The sequence below is a fragment of the Syzygium oleosum genome, unplaced genomic scaffold, assembly GCF_021117445.2.
Source record: "Syzygium oleosum isolate NSW1041296 unplaced genomic scaffold, Sole_v2.1 Sole_v2.16, whole genome shotgun sequence".
Classification (NCBI taxonomy): Eukaryota; Viridiplantae; Streptophyta; class Magnoliopsida; order Myrtales; family Myrtaceae; genus Syzygium; species Syzygium oleosum.
Window position 1 is genome coordinate 1,872,750 of NW_026607500.1, and position 26,974 is coordinate 1,899,723.

General features: G+C 39.4%; 1 pseudogene; it reads left to right on the forward strand.

The window, feature by feature from the left end:
- Positions 1-8,446: 8,446 nt before the first annotated feature.
- Positions 8,447-24,173, forward strand: LOC115689471 (uncharacterized; annotated as a pseudogene).
- The last annotated feature ends 2,801 nt before the right edge of the window (positions 24,174-26,974 follow it).

The following is a 26,974-nucleotide window of genomic DNA, read 5'->3' on the forward strand; positions in this document are numbered from 1 at the left end:
AAATCTAACACTGAGCTCACACGTGAGGGAGAGATTATTGAGATACACTTGTGAATTGTGTTAGAAAAGTCTCACATTGGATAATTGACGTGGTGTTGAGCAATTAATATATCCTAGTTGGTTCATAACTCATTGACTTAAACTTTTTAGTGAATGTGGGTCCAACTGGATATGTTGACCGGTTTTGACTTCGGCTCTCTTTTGGCGATCTTCTTAGATGAAGTTATCGGGCTTTTACTGCGCGCTATTAACAAATTTCTTGGGTTGACCAACCCTGTGAAGAAAGCAAAAGAAAATTTCCTTTTGAAGGCCACACGGGATCCATGCCCATCCTGATGTTTTACTGTTGAAGGGATTGTTTTTTTTTTTATAACCTACTGTTGAAGGGATTGTTTCATCTCCTAGTACTTCTTGTAGTGTCGCCCGAACATGTTTGCCTCTGTATCCCAGACAGTAGTTTTGCTCATCTCTTTTGTTTTCTTTCAAGCCACGAGTCGGAATTCTGGACTCGGGAAATAATTGTTTATTTGTCATGTTCTGGTGGAGCTCTCTTTTGCGCACAAAAGAGAGGTGATCAACTCTTCCTTCCAGCTTGAAGAACATGTGATGTTGGCCAAATACAATGAACAAAAGGAAAGAAAGTTGGTGATGGGCTTCTTTCACCAAGAAGTCGCGACGGTGTGCAAGAATGGGAGGCTGTTTTTGGTTATAAACGGAGGAAAGCCATCGTGGTTGAAGTGCGTCTTGGTTCACCGAGGAAGAGGGTTGTTTACGTGAGCGTTCTTCCCGTGAGTTTATTTTGTTTGTTTTAATTATAACCGAATTATTTAGCCAATTATATAATTGCGAGAGCTAAATACTGTGTAAGATATTGAGTGTAATTGAGAGCTGGAAACACTTCAAATGTTTGAGTTACTCGAGTGTAGTTGTAATCTCCATTAAATTGCTTGATCTATAGTGAAATTTTGTACTACTCTTCCCGTATACGTATGTCACCTCACCCGAACCACGTAATCAGGTGCTTGATTTATTTCATTGTTCTGTGCATTTTATTTGATTGCTTCACAAAATATGAAATGTAGCAAGGAAGGGAAAATTGTCCAAAAAGTCCTAAACCTATTGTACGGCGGCCAATTCAGTCCTAAACCTTTCAACTTTGCCAATTCAGTCCTAAACCTTTTAAAAAGTTGCCAATTCAGTCCTAAACCTTTCAATCGTGCCAATTTAGTCCTAAACCTATTAACTATTTGTCAATTTAGTCCTAAACCTTTTAACGAATTGCTAATTTAGTCCTTTCGGCCAAAATCGCTAATGTGGCGGTCCAATTGGTGCTAGCTGTCCTATGTGGCGTTGACATGGATAATTTTATATTTTTTAAAAAAAATTTAAATTTTTTATTGATTATTTTATTTTTATTATCATTTTATTTTTTCCTTTCTTCTTCGTTGAGCCGGCTACGCTGGCGAAGGTGGCCAGCCACTGGGCAAGGGCCGGTGAGGGCGTTGTGAGCCCTCACCTAGGCCCTCGCAGGCCACAGCGAGGGCGTTGCAGCCCTTGCTCGCCCTCACTACGATCGACGACGGCTCTTGACGCCCTCGCCCAGGCCGGCGAGGGCGTCGCCACCCCCGCCCCCGGGCCGGCGGGGGTCGACGGCCCTTGCCCAGTGGTTGGCCACCTCTGCAGGCCCTCAGCCGGCGACTCGCCTACTCAACAAAGAAGAAGAAAGGAAAAAAAAAAGAAAAGAAAAAGAATTAAAGTAAAATAATAAATAAAATTCAATAAAAAATTCAATTTTTTTTTAAAAAAATAGAAAATTATCCACGCCAGGGCCATGTAGGACGGCTGGCACCGATTGGACCGCCACATCAGCGATTTCTGGCCAAAATTAGCCGGAAGGACTAAATTGGCAATTCGTTAAAAGATTTAGGACTAAATTGTCAAATAGTCAATATGTTTAGGACTAAATTGGTACGATTAAAAGTTTTAGGGTTGAATTGGCAACTTTTTAAAAGGTTTAGGACTAATTGACAACATTTAAAGGTTTATGACTGAATTGATCGCCGTACAATAAGTTTAGGACTTTTTGGACAATTTTCCCTAAGAAGGAATGTGAATGCTTGATCATGCAAGGTTGATGTTTTTGGTTATGTTCAGCCTCTATTGTTATCGACAACTTCAATTCTCATTATATATGAAATGTAATTGGCAACCTACTGGCAAAATTTAGGTGTCAATAACTTTAAATCGGGTCATTGATATTGACCCATCTAAGACCTTCAAATGATACAAATATCAAATGACATATCATTTGACCGCTTTAACAAATTACATCAGTCCATGACTTAGTCGGAAAAATCTATGTCTATGAAAAAGGGATTAAGTGGGACAAAACTGACTGAATTTGCGGAACTGTATGGCCAACCATGAAAGTTTCGTAAGGAGAATGAAAAAGGCTAAGTCGCTACAAATATTTCAAGAAAACTATACCGACGAAAACTTAGAAGGCGCTCTCGTGGGATCCTTGCGTGCAGAAATATATTATGGATGTCGAAAATAAGAAGAAATAATTAGTGTGAAAAAAGAAGAAGCCATGTATTAAGGTATTAAAAACTGATTACTCCAAACTTATAGAAGCTTGCCAACACAAAGGTTAGATCGATTGGAATGAAGAAAAATTTAAGAGATGAAACAAAGTCACATACTCAGAGTCCCAAATAGTTTCCTCTCGTTGATTGAGAACCGTGAAGATCAGGCAACATTTCATTGGAGTATCTTGCCCCCATAATTTTTAAATAATGATTCAAATTCAGTTTAATTGTTTGGCTTTTAGTTTACCACGTGCTTCTACAAAAAAAAAAATAGTGGGGAAATTGTCTAGAAAATTTTAAACCTATTATATGGAGGCCAATACAATTCCAAACCTTTTAATTGTGCCAATTTAATCCTAAATTTTTGATGATTTACCAATTTAGTCATAAACATTTTGACAATTTACCAATAGAATCCTTCCGGCCAAATATCCAAATAATAGGTTTAGGACTAAATTAGCAAATCATCAAAAGATTTAGGACTAAATTGGCACAATTGAAAGGTTTAGAACTGAATTGGTCTCCATACAATAGGTTTGGGATTAAAACTCGCACGCAAAACTCCAAAATTTCGCCCAAACTAAACGTTACTTCAGATCAACTCCCGTCAACCCCATGGCTCCACAACGCCCTAATCCATGATTTTCATGTAATTCTACAGCTTAATAACTCTAAAATCGGATTTCGCAATTCAAATTTCACATAGTTTTGAATTTGTGCCCTAATTCGGAAAATTACTTCGATTAGCGTATATCCTTACCGGGCGTTATGAATTAAAATAAATCCAACTTGACAAGATCTCCGTGGAGTGTACTCCTTTTCCTTTTTCTTTTTCTTTCTTTTTCTTTCCCTTTCTTTCTTTTCTTTTCTTCTTCCTTCCCTTTTCTTTCCCTTTTGTCTTTCGGTCAAGTCTCTTTGCTTTAAATAAAATGGTCTTCTTTTTCTTTTTCCTTTTTTATATTAAACAGCTTATTGAGTCAAAAGGCACAAATATTACATAAATAAGCAACATTGTTCAATTTTTTTTTATTGTTGGTCAGAAACATTGTTCAATTGGAATATGAGAAAAATGTTCCATTTTTACGATATCATTTGTCACTTTATCTCAAAGTGATAAACCTATTGCACTTTTTCCAATTCAGTTTTAAACCTTTTAATTTTGTCAATTAAGTTTTAAACATTTTCATATTATGCCATTTGAGTCCATTTGATCAATTTTTGTCAGAAATTGTTGATGTGGATGCTCGTCGTTCTATGTGGTACGATCCACGCAGACGTGAAAATTTTTCAATAATAATTTGATAATATTTTTTATTAATTTTTTTGATTTTTGATTTTATTTTTCCTTTTTTTCTTTTCTTTTTTGTTACACCTTTGGCCGGCTCGTTGGCCATAAGTGAGGTCACCTAGATCTAGGTGAGGGCTGCGACGCCTCACCTGATCTAGACGACGCCCTAGCTTGTTGGTCGGCGAGGCATCACGGCCCTCGCTTGGATTTGGCGAGGGATAGCTCTCTAAACCGGACCCCGCCGCCCCCCCCCCATTCTGTGCACTTGGGAAGACGATGAGTTCGTCTTCAATGGCGTCGAAGACGAAGAGTCAAGGGCGTTGAGGCCCTTGCCGGCCACACCCTCGCCTTTTGGCCGGCGAGAGCCACGACGCCCTTGCTTGGACCGACCCTTGCCTATGGCTAGCAACCTTGTTGACCAGAGGTGTAAAAAAGAAAAGAAAAGAAAAAATTCATTAAAATTAACAAAAAATATTAAAATATTACTAAAAATTATCCATGTTAGCGCCGACCATGGCACGTAGGACCATCGACGTTCACATCAGCGATTTTCAGCCAAAATTGATCGTATTGACTCAATTGGCAAAACGTGAAAATGTTTATGACTCAATTGACAAAATTAAAAGGTTTAAAATTGAATTGACAAAAATGCAATGAGTTTATGACTTTTTGGACATTTTTACCTCTAAAATTTCATTCTAACTTTTTTGCATTTTAAAAACTTTATACTAATTTATGACTTCATCTCAAAGTTAATATCAAGCTAATCTTCAAAAACCTAAAGCATATAAATTTCTTTTAATTTCAGAGATTTGTAGATTATTTGCCAATATAGATAAACATTAAAAAAAAACTTACACATCCTCCTTCTTTTATTATAGGGTGAACACCATGAAAAACCCTCAACTGGTAAATTTATGACAAATTTACCCTAAACTAATTTTTTGACTACGAAAAACTCCAAATTAGTATACTTGTGACAAATTTACCCAAACTAATTTTTTGATAACAAAAAACCATGAACTAATATATTTGTGACAAATTTACCCTCTGTTAAATTGGATTAATACCACGCAAAATCACATATTACGAGCTAATCTTATGTATGCTTCCCTTTTTGATCAATCCAACCCCCATTGAATTATCCCATGCTTAGCTCTTCAACCATTCTTTATATTATTATATGTGTACATATATTGAAATAGATGCTTCCTTTTATTAATTCAAGTTAATCAAAACTACATACATTAAATTTTCTCATGGACATTGTTAAAAAAGTGTCCAGGACACTTGTCAAGGAAATAAATGAGGAAATATCGCTGGTTGCCTTATGTTGACATGAACAATATATGAAATCTCAAATACGTTTGATCTGATGCAATACCAAATATTATCTAGTTTTAAATGTATAAAAAAACGTGAAATTTCATCAAATAAGTTCAAAAAATTGTAGCGATTGAACATAAACTATTAATGAGACAACTCCTTTTTATCTCACTTTAGTATTTGGAAATGACTTTTTCGCCCTGAATACAAATTAAATGAGATGTGAAATTAAGATACTTACATGTTAATTTTTCTCACGTATATCGTGTTACTATTTATCACTTTTTGATTATTACATTTTATGAATATCTTCTTTTTTTCTTATTTGCATTTACCAAAACATGGGAGTAAAATCTGAAGTATAATGTACTAGACATCTCGCCCCATAATCCAAGTTTCTAATTTTGTCTAGAAGTGTAAACAAATATTGTAATACGTTAGACACCTCTTATGAGATAACGATTTCGATAAATGAACATGCCAATAGTTTATGTAAATAAGCTATATTAATTCAAATTTCAACTCATGCACTCAATATGCGCAGGTGAAATATTTAATTTCTTCATGCAACATAATAATGAATTAACAATAATTGGGTGGAGAAATAAAAACTTGACATTGTTTTTTGGTTATTATAGAATTTAATCTAGAAAGCAAATGCTAAGTGGACATTTTGTCATCCATTCAATAACTTAAGAAAACATTTATTGAAAAATTCACAAAATGAAAATGAAAGAAGATGAAATCGATTGTTGCATCGTAGGGACATTAAAGAATAAATCAAGTGCACTTTTTGTCTAGTTTAACTTATTACTTTGATGATTTCGTGCTTTTTTTTTCTGGCTAATTAAATGTTTTTTCTCTTTAAAACTAAATCGCATTACAAATTTAGAGTGATGAGTTAATGATGGCAAAATGAGAAATTTAAGAGTGGGACAAAATGGTATTTTGGTTTAGATATATAGATACATGTACACATAGATAACATTTTTTTTTCTCTCTCTCCCTCTCTCGCTATCGCTATGCTATTGTGTGTGCGCTTTTCACGGAGCTAATTACCCGTTCATCCCTGCTCATCCCCAACCATTTACCCTAGGCCGCGTGCCCCGTGGCAATGCCATTTTTTTTTCAAAAAAATATATCAAGAGTATGATAACTTTTAGGGAAAATTCTAATTAAGGACCCCAAGTGGGGTCCTTTTCTCAAAAGAGGACCCAAAGTGAACATGGTGTCAAATAAGGGCATAAAGTGCTCAATCAGTCTCAAATAGGGGCCCGAAGTGCTCAATTCGTCTCAGGTGAGGGCCTGGGTTCGCTGGCCGGTCAAATCTCGCCGGCCGGCGAGCACAGTACTGTTCCGGCAACCGGAACAGTACATTTCCTCTATGTTTTTTTTTTCCTTTTTCTGTTTTTTTTTCTTCTCTTCTTTCCCCTCCGCCGGCCATAACCGGGGCCGGCGACGCCGGCCTCAGGCGGAGGCTGCCCTCGCCCGACGTCGGCGAGGGTCGCCCTCGCCCGCCCAGTCGAGGGCCGCCCACGCCGGCGCCGGGCGGGCGAGGGCGACCCTCGCCAGATCCGGCGAGGGCAACCCTCGCCCTCGCCTGACGCCGGCGAGGGCGGCCCTCGACTGGGTCGGGCGAGGTCAGGCGAGGGTTGCCCTCGCCTGCGGCCGGCGAGGCGACCCTTGCCAGATCCGGCGAGGGCAACCCTCGCCTGACCCCGCCCAGCCCAGTCGAGGGCTGCCCTCGCCGGCGTCGGGCGAGGGTTGATCTCGCAGGATCTGGCGAGGGTCGCCCTTGCCGGCCGCAGGCGAGGGTAACCCTCGCCAGATCCCGCCCAGCCCAGTCGAGGGCCGCCCTCGCCGGATCTGGCGAGGTCGCCCTTGCCGGCCGCAGGCGAGGGTGACCCTCGCCAGATCGGGCGAGGGCAACCCTCGCCCGACCCCGCCCAGCCCAGTTGAGGGCCGCCCTCGCCGGCGTCAGGCGAGGGCGAGGGTTTCCCCCCTTCGGATCTGGCGAGGGTCGCCCTCGCCCGCCCGACGTCGGCGTGGGCGGTCCTCGACTGGGCGGGCGAGGGCGACCCTCGCTGGCGTCGGGCGAGGGCGACCTCCGCCTGAGGCCGGCGACCTCCGCCAGCCTCGTCTATGGCCGGCGGAGGGGAGGGAAGAGAAGAAAAAAAATCAGAAAAAGGAAAAAAAAAAACAGAGAGGAATTGTACTGTTCCGGTTGCCGGAACAGTATTGTGCTCGCCGGCCGGCGAGATTTGACCGGCCGGCGAACCCAGGCCCTTACCTGAGACGAATTGAGCACTTCGGGCCCCTATTTGACACTATGTTCACTTTGGATCCTCTTTTGAGATAATAACCCTTGGGGTCCTTAATTGGAATTTTCCCTAACTTTTATACGACGCTCATTTCAGTACCAAAACTTTTCAGGCGAAAAATAATCACTTAAGTTCTTCCGGTGATAAATTTTGACAATTCTTTTTACGTGGCTTTTACAATCATATTTTAAATCTCACGTGGCTTTCTTAAAAGAAAAATTGATGACCTGGCAAATGGTTAATTAACTCACCCAATTTGTATTCTGTCCTCCCTCTTCTTCGTCTTCGTCTTCGTCTTCAGCTTCAGTTTCATCTTCTTTGCTAAAGACTTGGAAGGAAGAAAGGAACAAACAACACAGTGTAGCTCCTATGGCCGTATTCTCTCTCTCTCGTCTTCTCCAATACCGCACATAGTCGAACTAAGTGACGAAATGGGCATCTTCTTGCTTGTAGAAAACAAGCGGAAACAAAGGCTGCATAGTTTCTTACTTGCAGAAACGGAGGCATCTTTCGTGAATCGCTTTAAACCCCGTTCGCGAGAGCCAATATCTACCAAAACAAAAAAACAACGCATTAGGATTCGAAGAATTAACTAATTTTGCCTTAATTCGCTAATTTGGAGCAAACATGTGACAGATGACGAAGTTGTAGGTCAATCCATGATGATTCATTTGCTGTCGGCCACACATCGGCGATGACACTAAAGTGATCGTTTTTCCTTTACAGTGGCAGTACTAAGTGATCACTCGGAAAAATTTTAATATCAAATCCGGCGCTAAAAAAAGTCGTGACACTTGGCGTTCCTTTTTCTTCGTTTTCTTCTTTAAAAAGAAGGAATATATTCCTTCACTCAAAAAAGAAGGAATGATGATTGGGAGCTGACCCAGCGGTCAACTCGCAGTCATCGTCTGGTTTGTTGAACTATGACGCATACTCACTGCCACTGCGAATCTCTGTCGGAGAGATTACTCGTGGCACGCCGTTGTATTGTAGAACCAAATGGCCCCTCGATCGGCCGGCTCGAATCATCGCCGGCATGCAGAGCTGATCGTCTCTACTCTTCTGCTGGTAAGAGCTGTGAAACTTCTTTCTTGTCTCTGCATGCTTTTCGAGTTCAAGTCCAGTCGATTTGATCGCCTTGCCTTTTGTGTGCTGAAGTAGTTTAACTGTGATGTATAGTGATGCAACGGTGTGTGTCATCTTGCATTGGCTTGTCTTCCGGAAAATTTGCTGCCCTTCTGGATGTAGTTGATGACTGATCGGTTGCTTTCTGCGTTTTCAGCTTTGTTGTTGGAGAATGATTTCACTGTGGCATACAGGAGTTTAACTTCGTGCTGACTTGGAATCTTTTTGTTCCGTTAGTTCCTTGTAGTCAGGTCTTTGGGATCCCACGTTGGGAATGGTCGAAGTGGGAGGTCTTCGGTGTTTTCGTTGTTTAACAACAAAGAGAGAAGTCGGTTCCGGAGTGAATCTGTCATGTGGGGCGGCGGTAAGCCCGTCTTGGTTAATTTTACTAGCTGGACTTTTTTGTTTTTCCTCTGAGGTCCTGGATATGAAAATGTATTGCTAAGTTTGTTCATCTCGGTACCAATCTATAAAACTTTGCAGATCTCGAGTATTTGACCAGCCCTGGCAAAAGGGCTTATCTCAACTATACCGAGGCAGGTAGAGTATGAGTTTTGCTCACTTCAATCTTTTGCTTATGTTTTGTGTTATTAGATCGATGATTTGCCCTTTTCATTTCAAACATTCATTGGAGCTGTGGTCCTCTTCTGCGTGCTTTAACGTCTTCTATATTGTTGGTTGGAAGCAAATCTATGTAGCTGCATATCTAGCAAAGACTATGAGCTTGAAGTTTTTTTTATTTGAGTCTGTTTGGGAGTCTGGCAGTGTCTTTATCGTAGGCCAGGTTCAATTCTATTAAGAACGGAGCTCAGATGCCATTTTCATATGCTAGCATGTGCTTTCCTCAAATTTTAGTTGTACCAATTGCACTTTTTCAATGGATCAAATTTAGATACTTTTGTGATGAAGCATGAATTCCTTAGTCCAATCCTACCTTGATGTTGAGAAACAGTAGAGTAAGTTTATGCTCATAGGGCTTTGGTAAATTGAGTTGGTGGGTGTTGTCAGCGTAGACAAGTTCTTGAGTCTCCTTTCGCTATTAAAACAAGAGCATATGAGTTCATTAAGTTGCCCTGATCAGCTGATCCTTTACTCTGTGGGTTCCTATTCATTCTCATCATGGATTCATGTTTGTTGTCATTTACTTGTGCTGTGGATGGGTTGTTGATGTCAGGGACTTGTCTTATTACTTGTCAGGCAATATTGCTAACTACCTAAAGCTTCTGGAAGTTGATTCTATTTACCTTCCAGTCCCAGTCAATTTCATATTTATAGGATTCGATGGGAAAGGAAATGAAGGTAGTCAATTTGCTTACTAGCAATCTATAACTTAACTTGTCTGGCGAGACTGATTTTTTATTGACTTTCCTGTGCTACTCTCTCTCTCAGAATTCAAGCTTCATCCTGAAGAACTCGAGCGCTGGTTCACTAAAATCGATCATATATTTGAGCATACACGAGTTCCTCTGCTTGGAGAAGTTCCCACTCCATTTTACAAGACTACTGTTGATAAAGAGCAACGACACCACCTTCCTATTATCAGTCATGTAAACTACAAGTAATGGCTTTCATTGTGCATTGGCAGTATGCTTTGAATATTTAACATTTGCTCTTTAGAAAATTTTGCAACTTGATCAAGTTGATTTCGTAATTTATTATCATGCATCTAAGTTTCAGATGATGATGCTCAATATGCTTGTGCAGTTTTTCAGTTCATGCCATCCAAATGGGTGAGAAGGTATCTTCTGTTATTGAGCGTGCGATAAATGTGCTAGCACGGAAGGATGATGTCTCTAAACCTAGGTAATCATGGATCTTTCTTTTCCTTGGTTTACAATATTTTGAACTTATGCCTATTAAGTGTCTCTTGGGCCTTTTCCAATTTGGTTCCAGTACGTGACTTTAAACTTCTCCAAACTAGCCTAAGGAAGAGAAAAAAAGTAGGCTGTTGCATGTCAGCAGGTCCATTGACGTCGAAGAGTAAATTCTTGTGCATCTGCAGTACTGAGGATTTTACATTTGCTCTTTAGAAAAATTTTCAACTTTATCAAGTTGATTTTCTAATTTATTATTATGCATCTAAGTTTCAGATGATGACGCTCAATATGCTTGTGCAGTTTCTCAGATAATGCCATCCAAATGGGTAAGAAGGTATCTTCTGTTTTTGAGCGTGTGATAAACGTGCTAGGGCGGAAAGATGATGTCTCTAAACCTAGGTAATCATGGATCTATCCTTTCCTTGGTTCCCAATATTTTGAACTTATGCCTAGTAAGTGCTTCTTGGGCCTCTTCCAATTTGGTTCCAGTACGTGACTTTAAACTTCTCCAAACTAGCTTAAGAAAAAGTAGACTGTTGCATGTCAGCAGGTCCGTTGATGTGGAAGAGTATATTTATGTGCATCGGCAGTATGCTTTGAGGATTTAACATTTTCTTTTTAGAAAATTTGCAACTTGATCAAGTAATTTATTATCATGCATTTGAGTTTCAGATGATGATGCTCAATATGCTTGTGCAGTTTTTCAGATCATGCCATCCAATTGGGTAAGAAGGTATCTTCCGTTTTTGAGCATGCAATAAATGTCCTACCACAGAAGGATAATGTCTCTGAACCTAGGTAATCATGGATCTATTTTTGCCTTGGTTTACAATATTTTGAACTTATGCCTATTAAGTGCTTCTTGGGCGTCTTCTAATTTGGTTCCAGTATTTGACTTCTCCAAACTGGCTTAAGACAAAATAGGTTGTTGCATGTCTGCAGATCTGTTGATGTGGAAGAGTATTTTCATGTGCATCTGTAGTATGCTTTGAGGAATCGACATTTGCTTTTTAGAAAAATTTTTAAATTTATCAAGTTGATTTCCTAATTTATCGTCGTGCATCTAAGTTTCAGATGATGATGCTCAATATGCTTGTGCAGTTTTTCAGTTAGTGCCATGCAAATGGTTAAGAAGGTATCTTCTGTTTTTGAGCTTGCGATGAACATGCTAGCACAGAAGGATAATGTCTCTGAAGCTAGGTAATCTTAGATCTTTCTTTTCCTTGGTTTACAATATTTTGAACTTATTCCTATTAAGTGCCTCTTGGGCCTCTACCATATTTGGTTCCAGTATGTGACTTTAAACTTCTCTGAACTAGCTTTAAGAAAAACATAAAAATAGGCTGATGTATGTCAGCAGGTCTGTTGATGCGGAAGAGTTTATTCATGTGCATCTGCAGTATGCTTTGCGGATTTAACATTTGTTTTTTAGAAAATTTTGCAACTTGATCTAGTTGATTTCCTAATTTATTATCATGCATCGAAGTTTCAGACAATGATGCTCATATGCTTGTGCAGTTTTTCAAATCGTGCCATCCAAATGGGTAAGAAGGTTTCTTCTGTTTTTGAGCGTGCGATAAACGTGCTAGCGCAGAAGGATGATGTCTCTGATCCTAGGTACTCATGGATCTTTCTTTTCTTTGGTTAACAATATTTTGAACTTATGCCTATTAAGTGCCTCTTGGGCCTCTTCCAATTTGGTTCCAATACGTGACTTTAAACTTCTCCGAACTAGCTTAAGAAAAGGAAAGAAGTAGGCTGTTGTATGTCAGCAGGTCCGTTGATGTGGAAGAGTATATTCATGTGTCTTATGTAATTACTGAGGAGCTATCAATCTAAGTAACTAGGTAGTGCCGGGGGATTTTTCGTGCTGAACGCGTAGTTAAAATTAAAAAAAAAAGAAGAAAGATCGTATCTTGTATTTTTATTTTCTATCCACATTTTTATGGTCCTCCTGGTAGTCACTATTTCATCACAATACTTATTTCATATTTCGTGTTGATGCTGGACTGAGCATCTCTCTCTGTTTTCTTTGTCCTTGAACAGGGAAACAGATCGTGCTCTTTGGCAAGTAGACGTTGACATGTTTGATTCTCGTTTCACTAGCCTTGTTGAATATCTTCAACTTGAAAATGCATACAACATTTTCATCTTGAATCCCAAGCATGACAAGAAAATAGCTAAATATGGCTACAGGTAAATTTCTTGAGGTTGGCTTTTTTTAACTATTGACAGTTGCTTTCAGTAGATATAAGTGTGAACAGATATGATGATAAAATCCTTGCCTGATTTAGACTGTTTCTTGGTAATAGGATCCTTGCCTAGACTAGGTCAGATGACTTATTTGAAGACTGTGCTGATCTAGGGATAAGGATTAACTTTTTAAATTGAAGGGACAGAAACTGGGAACCTGAACCAGGGGCACGAGTCCTTTTTCTTTATCAGTTCTGCTATACTTCTCTTTGTCTAATGAAGAGTTAATGCAGCATGGTTTGGGTAGGTGTCTGGCAATGTCTTCTTATGATCATTTTTTTCACATCCTTACGGCTTCTATTTTTTCTGTCAACTATTTTTTTCGGCTCTTAATTTTTTGATAGATAAATAATCCCATTTGAAGTGCCAATCAGAATAGACCAAACCTGAAATCTCTATAACATTGTTAACCTAACAAATACTGACTAAAAAATTCGGAAAATTGAGACAAAGGATGACTAAGAAGGCATTATTTTAACAAAAATCTCGGAGAGAGGGAGAAATATGATTTTCAGCTTTTCTGTTTTAAAGATTTTTATCATCTTTTGGCTTCATGCTTTAACTCTCCAATGCTCTAATTTCTTTATTTAAGCATTGATTTTTCCGTTTTTTCCTCTTCTTGTATATTCCCGATGTATAGAACAGTGTATCCTTTAATGAAATTATTCTTTCCTTAAAAATATTATCCTTTCATCGCCACAATAAGGAAGTGAATGCTACTCTTGTTTCTCTCATGCCAGTTACTGCATAAATGGGAATGTGTAGCCATCTAATTTCTTTGCTAATTATCTGGCTTTATATTGTCTTATTTATGGCTCAATCTCTTTCTAGGAGAGGTTTATCCAAGTCAGAAATTGATTTCCTTAAGGAGGTAATAAGATATTTTATGCTCTTCTTTCCAATTTGTCTATTTCTGTACTTAGCATTATTTTTGCCTCTTTTTGGTTCTGATGGAGCAATGGTTTGCGTGTATTACCTAGCTATATCATTTAATTTGCTGGTTTTGTAATGTTTTACTGGATATTCAATGCCCAGCATGGTTGTTTAGATTGTACTTATCATCCCTTTCTGTTACAGAACAAGAGCCTGCAAGCAAAAGTTCTTCAGACTGGAGGCATTCCTGAAAGCATTCTTGGTAAGAAGTATCCTTTTCAACACATTTATGTACTCTAACATCATAGGGAACTTTTTCTCTGTGATGAATTAACTAGAAGTAATTGACTTCATTCATAATCATTGCCAGCTCATGACAAGATAAAGAGGCCTCTGTATAATAAGCATCCAATGGAGAAATTTACTTGGACAATGACTGAAGACACTGACATGGTTAGTATTTTTGTTTATTAGTCAGAATGGTAGAACACTGCAATTGCTACCTAGAATAGGCACGCGCAAGGTGTAGTTTCTCTTTCTTAATTGTAAATCGTAGAAGATTTAGTCGGTTTGGTAACAGCAGCTTCTTTGCGATTGTTCTGTGATTTGAACTTATGACCCAATTTAATGAAACACCCTGCCTCTAAGAGGAGAAGCAATTTTGAATACTTAATTAGCACTGTCCATTTGATTGGGATGCTAGCTTATTTATCTATACTATCCAAAGGGAGAAGTTATTGTCTTTGTGTCCACCTAAAATTACCATTTAACTCTTCTACCAATGTGCGAGATGATTTACCATGTCATCGTTTAAGGAAAAAGCAGCAAATGGATTTTTGTGCAGATAGCAGATGGGGCTCTAAAATAACAATAGTGACTGATCCCACCAAAAGAAATTCTAATTCAACAGGATTTCTCTCACTGGGAGAAAAGAACAGTTCTTTCTCTCTCTCACCTGTGTAACCTCCCTACATTCACTAAACTACCCTTGTTCGAATTAGTCCCTCGTCTTTTCTCCCTACCACATTATTCTCTTATTTTTCAAAAAAGGCTTATTTAATTGATATATTTTCTTATGCTCACACAGACTCAATAATCATGAAGTTTAATCAAGGATGGCTATTACTAATCTATCTATGTGACTGTGAATATGATTTACATAAAATATGATTAAGCATGCACAATCAATTAATAGTACATAGATCAAAATATCATGCACAATCACTTAATAGGACATAGAACAACTACGTCTTTTACACAAAATTATGAAAAAGCAATTACATGTGCGCTAGAGTACTAGTGCTCATTTGTTACCATAGAAGCCTTTTTCTGATATTTAGTTATACAGGCTGAATGGCGTAACATTTGCCAAGATGCACTCGATAATGTCGAGAAGCTATATCAAGGGAAGGACATTGCAGATATTATTGAGAGCAAAGTTATGCAGGTAACTGCTCTGGCTTATTGTTTATGCGGCATGGAAATATCTTACAGAAACCAATTGAAAGATTTGACTTTGAAGGAATGTCTCCTTTGTAAACCACATTCTTCTGTTCTGTGATTTCAGTTATTGAAAGGAAAGAATCAGGATATGAAGCTTCTACTTGACAAGGAATTAAAATCTGGAGATCTCAGTGGTCTTCATTCTGAATGTCTTACGGATGCATGGATTGGAAAGGATAGGTTGAAATCTCCCCTCTCTGTATTTTGGAAGGGGTCATGTAAGCCCTTGATGCTTATAAGCTCTTTATCAGGTGGGCATTCATTGATTTAAGTGCAGGCCCTTTCTCATGGGGCCCTGCTGTTGGTGGAGAAGGTGTGCGTACGGAATATACTCTACCAAATGTGAGAAGAACAATAGGTGCTGTTGCAGGGGGAGAAGGTGATTTTCATCATCTTTTTTTATCTAATGCAAAACAAGTGCAGATTTCTGTTGGCAATGGTAATGTGGTCTAATTATCTTGGAGGTGCTGCTGACATGATGAACGGGATATCTTTTGGACATCTACAAATGTTTTTGTATCATTTAGAAGTGTTGGACTCAATATTCGCCTTGTATATGTCTTTTATGGCAAAATATTAGGGGAAGTAGCATGGTGAAAGTATTTGCATATTGAGATGTTCTTTCTTGATTTTCTGTTTTCTTTTTTGTTCTGTAGTTGTAGTTATTCATATAAATGAAACTTTTCTAGTATTTCAGAAATGTACAAGAATGAGGGATTTCTTGGATTTCTGAATGTAAAGGAACCGGGGATTTCGTGATTTCTGTATTATTGTTTGGCGCACAAAGTAGATTAACGAGGACTCTACATTTTTAATGCTAGCTCTTTATAGTGGCATTATATTGTTGTTCTATTCTGTTGACATACTTATCAACTCAATGAAGAAAAAATAGTTCCGACCTTATTCTTGGTTTTTCTTTTGGGAACCAAACTTCTCAGAAGAAGAAGCTGAAGATCGTTTGCAAGATGCAATTCTGGAAAAGTTTGCTGTCTTTGGGGATGTAAGTTTATTAAAAAACTGATCGATCTATTGTCTCTCCGCCCTTCACATACAATTGGAACTTGAAATTAGTCGAGTAAAATCGACAAAATCTTGTAAACTGCCTTCCTTCCATGAAAAGTGTTAATTGATTTCACATGTCATTCCATTTCAATTGGTCTTTTAATTTGGCCATAATGTTTTTGTCATTTTTTTTTATTATTGTTGAACTTATGAAAGACTAAGATATTTCCTGTGCAGGCAACCAGATTTCATAATCTGGTGGGAATTTTGGCTGTTACATTGAGTTTTCCTGGTGATATGTTTTGATCTTCCTTTGGTGTCCGATTAGAATCTTTACAATCTTCTTTTTTCCTTATGGTTAAGGAGATATTCACTATGAGGCATCTATGTAATGCAACCTCTTTATAAGAGGAGCCCAGCCAAAAACACAGCTTAATTACAAGAAAAGAAATGCAATAGCATTACCTCCAAGAGTAAATCCTCGCTACACCAAAGCTGTAAAACAATAAGTGCATGGATAGAAGATTCTCCCTTCAAAAGCTCTCATTCTGTTCTATCCTAGGGCGCAACTTTTGACACGAACCATTACACGACACTTAGCTGTGTTGAAATGCACCTATGAGTTGTGTTAGGAAGTCTCACATCCTAGAATTGTTGTGTATGGACCAGTTAATATATCCTAGTTGGCTATCACTCATTGGCTTAAGCTTTTGAGTGAAGGTGTATCCAATTAGATATGTTGACGGGCTCGGACTTGGACTCCCTCTTCGTGATCTTCCCGGGTGAAGGTATCGGTGTTCTGCTGTGCTCCTAACAAATGGTATCAAAGCCGATAGTTGATTGGTTCTCCATCCCCAATCTATTCCGGACTTAACACTAAATTCATATTTGAAAGGCGATTGTTGATATGCACGTGTGAGTTGTGTTATAAAGTCCTGCATTGGAGAATTGTTGTGGTATGGACCAATTAAATATATTCTTGTTAACATATCCTAGTTGGCCCATAACTCATTGGCTTGAGCTTTTGAGTAAAGGTGGATTTGACTAGATATATTGACAGGCTCGGACTTAGGCTTCCTCTTGGCGATCTCCCGAGTGAAGGTATCGGTCTTCTGCTACGCACTTCTAACAAGTTGAGCATGTTCGGGTTGAGATTAATTGTGTCCGTGTCCTTAACGGTCAACCTGTTTATACACATATTAAAGGTGTCGTTCGCGGGTTGATCCTTCCAACCCATTTGCGACACACTTACACATGTTTAGTTAGATAGATTAACATCTTACCCGTGTCAACATGACAAGCTTGGATATGTTTAACAAAATTTTACACATAGGATTAGAGGAGAGAGTGAAATTACACAATGGAGAATGATTTTGACTTCTCATTGTTGGGTTATCTATTCATGACCAAGATGAAGCATGGGTGAAACTAAGTGGAGGTCCAAACTGACTGATGTTGAAGAATCAGCGGATGAGTTGTCGTTAGGGGTGAAATGCCACTCGAACCCAGAGCTAGCCGGTTCTCCCCAAAATGCGTTGAGGCGCAGCAGTTGACTGAACATCTAGGGGTAAAGCACTATTTTGGTGTGGGCTGCGAGAGCGGTACCAAATCGAGGCAAACTCTGCTTGCTGAACTCTTGGGATAAGTATGAGGTGGCCTGCGTCTCAACTCTGCATTGCATCATTGCAGTACAAGTCTAGGGGCGTGTGAATTACATATCCATCTCATGTCAGCAGTTGTAATTCCTTTCGAATTATTCCAGTATGGTGAAGTCAAACTTAATCTGCCATTGTTTCTCAACTGGATGTCTGCTTCGCAAAAATGTTGATTTAATGTAGCTCTTTTTTCTAAAAGGAGCCTTAGTGTTTGATAGGCATGCTAAAGCTAATAACCACTCTTCTCCACCGACCACCTAACTTCACTGATACTTTCTCTTCAGCAGTTTTTATCAGCAATTATAAGTGATCAATCACTCCATCTTTGGGGCAATTCGACTTTTTAGTGTAACGGATCTACTTTATTGCTTGGCACAATGCCAGTGCTGGTGATCATAGGAGGCCACCACTGGAAGTATGACTTCCATGTTCCGATGGAATTGGATGTTACATTGTTATACCCGGCGGAAGTAATAGATAAATTCTAAGTAGTCGGTGAAGCATGTCCATGGATTCCTTGATTTTATTTTTCATGATCTCTCGTTTCTAATTCTTGCATAGCTTGGTTTTAATGGCAGAGGGACCATCAGGCCATTGATATTCTTCTGGCAGGGATCGACGAATATGAGCTTTTTGCATTCAAACATTGTAAGGGAAGAAAAGTTAAGCTTGCCCTTTGTGAAGGTATACTCCTTTGTCTTAAAAAGTTTTTCTTCTTCTGTAAAATGTTCTCTCATTGTCACAATGTATTGGTAATGATTGTGAACATCTGTCAAGTTTGCAATAATAGTTTTGCTTCTGTCTATCCAGTGGCTAAGTTTTTCCAGATGTCCTTTTTGGTTTCACAAAAGTGAATATATGATGCTGCACAGATAATAAAAGAAGGCAAAATTATTTTCTTCCAAAATTTCTTCCAACTTTTATTGGAGACTGTCAAAGATCGTCAAATGACTTGAAATCCCTCTTATTAGACAATATTCTATTCGTCCGAAGTGATACGAGATAGTTCAATATGCATAGGTGTTAATTTGCCATAAGGTAGTGATTTTGTGTGGTGCTCATGTTGTCATATTAGAACTTGACCAGAGAATGGAGGATTTAAAAAATGAACTCCAAGAATTTGAAGATGAAGACGAAGATGAAAGTCATCACAGAAAGGCCATTGAAGCGTTGAAACGGATGGAAAGCTGGAATTTGTTCGGTGATACTCATAAGGTATCAGTATGAGTTCTTTTCTTTGAATTACTAATTCTTTTCTCACTCAACGTACACGCCGTCTCGTTTCTTACGAAACTTTCTAAGCACTGTTTGCGCTTTTGGAAGGATGAATTTGAATCTAATGGCCTCTCAAAGTTATTCTTCTCTGTTTAGGACTCCCAAAAGTACACAGTTGCTCGGGATACTTTTCTTGCTCATTTAGGGGCGACCTTGTGGAAATCGATGAGACACATCATATCACCTTCCATGGCTGATGGTGCATTCCATTACTATGAAAAGATATCCTTTCAGCTTTTCTTCATTACCCAGGAGGTATTGCAATATGTTTTCCCTTTGGATATGTTAAGTGAAGTTCATGACAGGTAAGCAACTCATTTGCTCTTTAACTCTCTTTGAATGCAGAAGGTTAGACACATTAAGAAGTTACCTGTTGATCTGACTGCTCTCATGGACGGACTGTCCTCTTTGCTTTTACCCTCTCAGAAACCTTTGTTCAGTCAGCACATGTATGCTTGGGATTATTCTGTAATGTCCAGTTTCTTTCACAATAAGCATGGTTTTGTTTCTTCCTTGCTATAGCTAAGAAGTATAAAATTGGTGGATCTATTAGAACATTGTTCTTATACCTTTGAAAAATATATGGTTACTCAGTTTGTTTTGCTGTATGTAGGTTACCACTTTCTGAGGATCCTGCTTTAGCAAAGGCTTTTTCAGTGGCTCGCAGAGCAGCAGAGGTCCCATATTTACTCATTAATGGGACATACAGGAAATCTACTCGGTCCTATCTTGATTCCTCAATTTTGCAGTATCAGTTACAGAGGCTATTTGATCATGGTTCCCTTAAAGGTCTTTCGTTTCCTTCTCTCTATCTCTCTCCCTCTCTTGCACATGCGCTCTTGTACAACATACTTAGGTTAAGATATTTGTCTATTTCTTGACTGTTCCAGCGAAACAGTATTTGACTTTTCATGCCACAAGTGCTGACATTAGAGTAGTACGGATGATGATTGGCTTGTCTCTCTTTGCTGAGGTTATCCATCTTGGTATTTTCTAGATCCTTTGTTGGATAGGATGTATGTGAGTTCATGGATTGAAGTGTATTCGGAAGGTTTAGTATTGGTGAACTCTCAATTTGCATGTATTCAACAAGAAAATTTGAAGTCTCAAGTAGAAATTACACAGAGCTAGATTAGAATCAAGTCTTTTGAGATCCATCTTCAAGGAAAGAAAACTCAAGTAACCCATGTTAGACTTAATTTTGAGCTTTAAAGAACATAGCTGAGATCTTTTAAAAAAAACTATTAGTTGGAGAGGTTGTGGTGACGAAGAAAAACATAAGTACAAAAAAAGATGATGCTGTAGGAGCCATCTATTAAAGAGGCAAACAACGCGCTGGGGGAGGGATAACCAAGCACAATACTAAAGACTGCTTCCAGGCAAGTGTTGAGGCATCCCACGATCACCAAAGATGATCCATGTTTAATATATGTTCTTGTTTAGCTTCCAAGGAAAAAAACCGATGCCGTTACAGGCAGAAATTACATTAGAAGTATCTTTCTTTGAAAATTGTGATTGTACTAGTGACTTTCCACATGCTTCAAGCATTTTTTCCATCAAGGGAGGAGTCTGCTTGGAAAGCTTGTTACGCGCATCTTATCCTGGTGATGATACCAGCTCCTGCTTTTATGTAGGGATACACGCCCATAGCAAGTCAACCTTGGAAGTTCCAATATTTTGGTTTATTCATAGTGACCATTTGTTGGTTGACAAGCATTAGCAGGCAAAAGCTCTTTCTGATATGGTTATAGTAGTACAATCTGAGTCACCATCATGGGAGAGCTATCTGCAATGCAATGGGGAGTCATTGTTGTGGGATTTGAGGTATATATTTTTCCTTTGGCCTTTTCATTAAGCTGGAGCGGATGGTTGACAACTAGGCTACCCATGTTGGCTTGACGTGGCCCTACCACTTTTTTGCACACAAGTTGTCCCCCTGCTGCACTGTCATTTGACATTTTCATGGTATGAGAACAAAAGTGGAGTTATTTGATCTTTCTAGTATCAGATCCTGAGCTTCTTAGTCACCCATCCTTTCTAAAATTCTATGTTTAGGTCGACTCACTTATGTCAAATTGGTAAAACTCAGTAATACGTGATAAGAAAACTATCTTCGTGCAGACTACCTTGCATACTGAATGGTGTTTTTTAGTAAGGAATTTTGAGGTGCTAGCCGTATCAGATTATCTTGTATGTCTAAATCTTTATAGGGTTTACTAATTTAACCAGGGACGGGGCTGGTTTCAATGCTTTATATATATTTCTATGTTTGATTCCGTTCAGGAGGCCTGTGAAAGCTGCGTTATCGGCCACTGCAGAACATCTTGCTGGTTTGCTTCCTCTTCATCTGGTTTACAGTCAGGTCCATAAAACTGTAGTTGAGGTATGCCTCAAGTCTGATGTGCAATGATGTGTGAGTGACTGGTTTCCTACATTTTCACCATTCAGTATAACGGTTTCATTCCTCAAGCTTCTTATCTGAGAAATGGACACAATTTCTTCAATCTGGCGTCATTCTGCTTTATGAGATTACTGTTGGTGTCAACTTATCTTGAAATTTCTGGAGGATGCTAATGTTACTCTGCTAGCATTTGTGGAATCTGCGGTATCATTTGCTTGTACGACAAACATGCTTGAAATGGGGCATGCATGTGCAGATACAATATGTTCATTTAATTTTTTTGAGGGGCTAATGTGATTGAGGTTACGTGCACACACATGAAAACATGGGATGAGTCCTTCCCATGCAAAGATGATGGGTCCAGTTGCACATGCTCACCCACTTTTTTATTTTAACCTGGCAGTCTATCTCTTGATTAATTTCTTATGAGATACGTTGATTATCATATTCTGAGCAGTGAAATTTGAAATGGTATATCTCGTAAAGAAACTTGGTATTCCAGCAGGTGGCTTTTTTGTCTTTATAATCCTTGATTTGTTATAGCCTGGCAAGTCATCACTACTGTATTTGTGTTACGTATATTGTTCCATTGAAACACTTTTAGTGGCTTGGCATATCAGGCTTGTTTGTTTATGTGTGTATCCTTTTTGACAGGATTGGGTTTGGTCAGTGGGATGTAATCCCTTTTCTGTGACTTCTCAAGGTTGGCACATTTCGAGGTTTCATTCCGATAGCATTGCTCGGAGCTATATCATTACAGCACTTGAGGAATCAATACAGCTTGTCAACTCGGCCATCCACCTTTTAGTTGTTGAGCAGACCAGTATCCTCGCCTTTACATGCTTTAAGTCTGAATATTCCTAAAATTTTATTGAGCCCCTTGTTAATGTGCTTTAATTTAGAAAATCTTTTAGTTGCTTTTGAGCTATTTCCTCTAAATTTTTATTTTCTTTGGGACTTGCACTTCTAGGAATCTTCAAATGCATGGTCCATATAGCTCAATTGGGTTGGATATATTCTGAGAATATCGTCTTTTTGACCATTTTTCTTGCATAAACATGGCTGATATATCAGATGGGAATTACAGCTATAGTCACAAACTTTATGATTGCTTCTATTTCAGTTGGAACCTCGTCTTCAGTTAAATTACTATCAAGAGAGACTTAACAAAATTTAGCTGCAAAGACCCATAAAATCTTTCAGTCACAGGAGCGCAAGCTAGTGAATAAATACAATACCCTGGTTGGGCTTTGGAAAAAGGTCAGTATGCCCTTTTCATTCTTGCTAATGAATTCGCATATGAAGTTCTTCCCTGTCAAAGTGTGTGTGATAAAATTCCAACTTTACATTGACATGGATAAATTTATTTATATTTTCAGATTTCAAAGAGCGTTGGAGAATTGCGCTATGCAGATGCCTTGAGATATCTGAATACACTGGAGGATGCATCTAAAGGGTGAGGCGACTACTAACTTGTTTCCATTGGGCTATTTCTAGGGTAACTAGTGAAATTGGATGCATAATTAGATAGCAAACAGGTAGAATTGGACAAGCCTTTGAAGATAAGTGGAGACGTGAGGCACTGTTGCCATTTGCAGAATGTGAAAGGAATTCTTTCATGCAATTCTTTTTCAAAATTATATGGAGATCTACTAGTGGAAACATTTGATAGGATTTTCTGGCTGGCAAAATGAAATATGCTCTAGTGAAGGAAATTCATGTAATTCCAGAAGTTTAGGTGGTCTCGGATCTGGAGTTTGCAGAAATGCCGAAGACTGAGAATTGAACACTTTCCAATCGTGTCTCATATGAGCCATTACTATAGTATTATGTCTGTCGAGTCTGAAGCTCGCAAAGTCAGTATTCAGGTAATTATGTGCCAGCTGAGACTGCTAATTGATTGGAATGCACGTATCCGGAGATGCAAGGATGCAACATTTGCGGGATGGGGTTGAGCAAAGAATGACCTTCGGGAAATCTTATTAGCTGAATTCACTGAAACCAGATAATGCCGAGTGGCTGATGCTGCACCTCAAAAATATTGGTTTCACAGTTGGTAGAATTTTGCTTTATCAGCTCCAACTGTCGCTATGGCAATCTCGGAATGTTACTGTATTCATGGTGTTCATGATCAGTCTCCTAAGCTGTTTATTTGCTCTACAGGTTTGCTCATCAAGTGAATTCAACCATTGCACTGCTTCATCCTGTCCAGTGCGGGCGAGAAAGGAAATTGCACGTCGTCCTTGATATGAGTACGGTCCTAGCGTTTCTCGTCGTTGCAGTTCTTGCAGGAGTTCTCTTCATCGTGTTAAGGCCGAAAAGACCAAATCTGAAAGTCAAAAAAACCAATTGAGGGTCACCACCAAACGGACTCTCCCTGCAGGGTCTAGATGGTAGCATACTTTCTGGCAACTGCTAACCGCAACTTCGAGCTGCTAAGTCAGAGGGAAATCACGTCTCCAAGTTCAGGCCGGTTTTTTAGCTGCGAGTCCAGCATTCGCATGCGTCGCTACAGCCAAAGCCGTCTGGCTAAAATTTCATAAACTGGCATATATCATAAAGTTGGAAGTCAATTTTCCAGAGAGCAGAGTTGTTTGCAGGAAAAACCGACTGATTTGGCACTTCAGTTCTAGGGTTAGAGAAGACACCATCTGCCTAGGTGTATGTAACTTCTTTTGTTGAAACGTTTTGAGAATTCTAAGTTCTTACTGGTTCAGTTATGTGTCAGGAGAGGTGACTGACTGTATCTTTGTATGACAAATCTTGTTATCTTAAGGGCAATCTCTGAGGATGGTCTTTTGATTTGTAATGCTCTTTGTTTTTTTCATCAAGGGTCCGTTTTTTTTTACGAAAAATGGATAAATTAAAAAATATTTTTCAAAAAATATCACTTGTATTGCTTTAGAAAATGAATGAACAAAAAATATTTATATTATTCACGAAATGTTTAGACATAAATTGTTATCGACAATGAAAATATTTTTCGTTGACTAATTATTTAAAGTAGTATAAGTGAGTTATTTAAAAAAATATATTTTTCCAAAACAAATTTTCCATAAAATAAATGGAGCCTAAACGTCTTTTTTAATGATTGAATCTTGTAATTTGCTCTATTTGTTCAATCTGGTTGTTTGATCACACTACGTTGCGTCCGACAAAGAAAAGATATTGGCCTAGGCAATTCAAAGTAATGCTTATTACCGGCAAACGCTAGATTCTACTTATCGGACCTTATAATTAGGGGTGAGCAAAAGAATTGGACTAGATTAGGAACCGCTCGAACTGGACCTTTTGACAAAATATTTAGGAGTAAGTGCATTGGAAGTCCTAAAACTTGTTACAAAAGTACAAATGAGTTTTAAAACTTTTAGAAAGTATAATTAAGTCCTGAAACTTGTTACAAAAGTGAAAGGGAGGATCGCCACCCTCGATTGTTGGCCGGCAAGGGCCGCGATGCCCTCGTCTACCCCCTCACCTCGGCCCTCGCCTCAACCTGGAGAGGGTCACCGGTCCTCGCCTGTGCCCATTGTCACGCCCCGAACCCCCATCGGGCTCGCGACATCCCACTCTGGTCGAATAGTTGTGACGTCCCAGGAACATCGCCGACCCAACCCGAATATCAGAAACACATGCGAAAGCGAATACAAAACCCCTGACTATAAAGACAACGATGGGGCAGACTACCAAAACAGTCAAATAATAACAACAACATTTATTTATATACAATGCTATTACACCAAGCTTACAAACATCACCTTACAAACATATTTAGCAAACTAGCATTCGAAACCACCGAAACAACAAAAGGATCAGATGGCTTGATTAACTTAACTTCACTATTGATCGATCTATTCTGCGCAACCCCTAAAATACCCTAGGGGAAAACTACTGGTCGCCCTCTTCCAATATGCTCCTGAGGATTACCTGCAGCTCCACTGGGCACCATGGGCGGCTCTTCAAACTCCAAAAAGAGGAGGCGGACCTCCCGGGTTTAAGATTGGGGTTCTGAAAGTGGTGGTTATACAACCGTGAGACGAATCTCAATAAGTGTACAACCCCAAACCCCACATAGGCTCTCACGTACCGCCAGACGAAACACATACAACACATAACAATCAACCAAACTAACAATCACATGCGATCCTACCCGGAACCCATCCTGTACGACCCTGCACGTTAGTTAATAATACAGTCAACATGCCACAATAATGCATCACAGCCACGCGCGTGCCTCGATTATAAGGCAAAATCTACTTGGGCACGTCCCATACCATGCTTAGCGAATTTTACCCTACAATCGAGCACTACGATACACGATACCAATCACACTCGCACACGAACTCACGCCATGCATCAATTCTCACACGCCAAATCAATTCCAGCTCATTCTCAACTTTCCACCACTACCGCGCCCACGTAAAACGCATCAGGCCAACGGTCTTCTGACCTCGTCAGGCATCGTCACCCCGTCGGGCCGGGCATCGTCACCTCGTCAGGGACGGCATCGTCCCGCGTAAACGAACACGCCTCAGGATGGAATCCTACACTTCAACTTGCCTTCTACCGCGCCCGCGTAAAACGCATCAGGCCAACGGTTTTCTGACCTCGTCAGGCATCGTCACCCCGTCGGGCCAGGCATCGTCACCTCGTCAGGGACGGCATCGTCCCGCGTAAACAAACACGCCTCAGGACGGACTCAGCCCCCGTAAACGAACACGCCTCAGGGTATCACTTTTCCAACCAATCCTGCATTCTCGTACCTTCGTTACATTCATACCACACTTACCACATGGCCACATATACACACGGCCACACACAATCGCACACTTCACATACACTTCACAAATACACATTCTCGCCACATGAACACCACACGATCACCCATGCTTGGCACGTGAACTCAATGCGCAATCACACCATCACGCCTCATGGCCACACACTCTCAGCACACAATCACGCCACATTCATCCCAAGACACAATCCAAAATCAACCAACAATCACAAACCATACAATCGCATATACGAACCCCAAAAATTCTAAATTTTGGATATATCATAACAAACATCTTGATCAACATTTCTTATGAAGAATACAAAATCCGGTTAAATCTGCAACCATGCCTTTTTGTTCCTCGAAATCAGACCAAAATCAGTTCGCTCTAACAGACTGTTTTGTCCTCAAAATACATTTCTCTCAACACCCAAATCACCTTGAAAAGCTTTGAAATTTTTATATTTCATAGAAAAGAGAGTCGCCAACAACTTTCGTGAAGGAATTTTATTGCAAATAGATCTGGAAAATTTTATAAAAATTCGGCAAGACAAGAAGGTCGAGATGAACAGTGTTCCGGGCGGTTTCAATACGGTCTGAAAATGGGTTTTCGTACGACCCAAATGGCCTCTAAAAATTACAAATTTAAAATATATTATACTTCAAGATGTTGGGAGCAACTTTCATGAAGAAAACTTCCTCAAATTCGGCCCCCAAAATTCTCCACAAAAATAGCAAACCGGACGGGTACAGTAGTCACAAATCCGAGAATCACA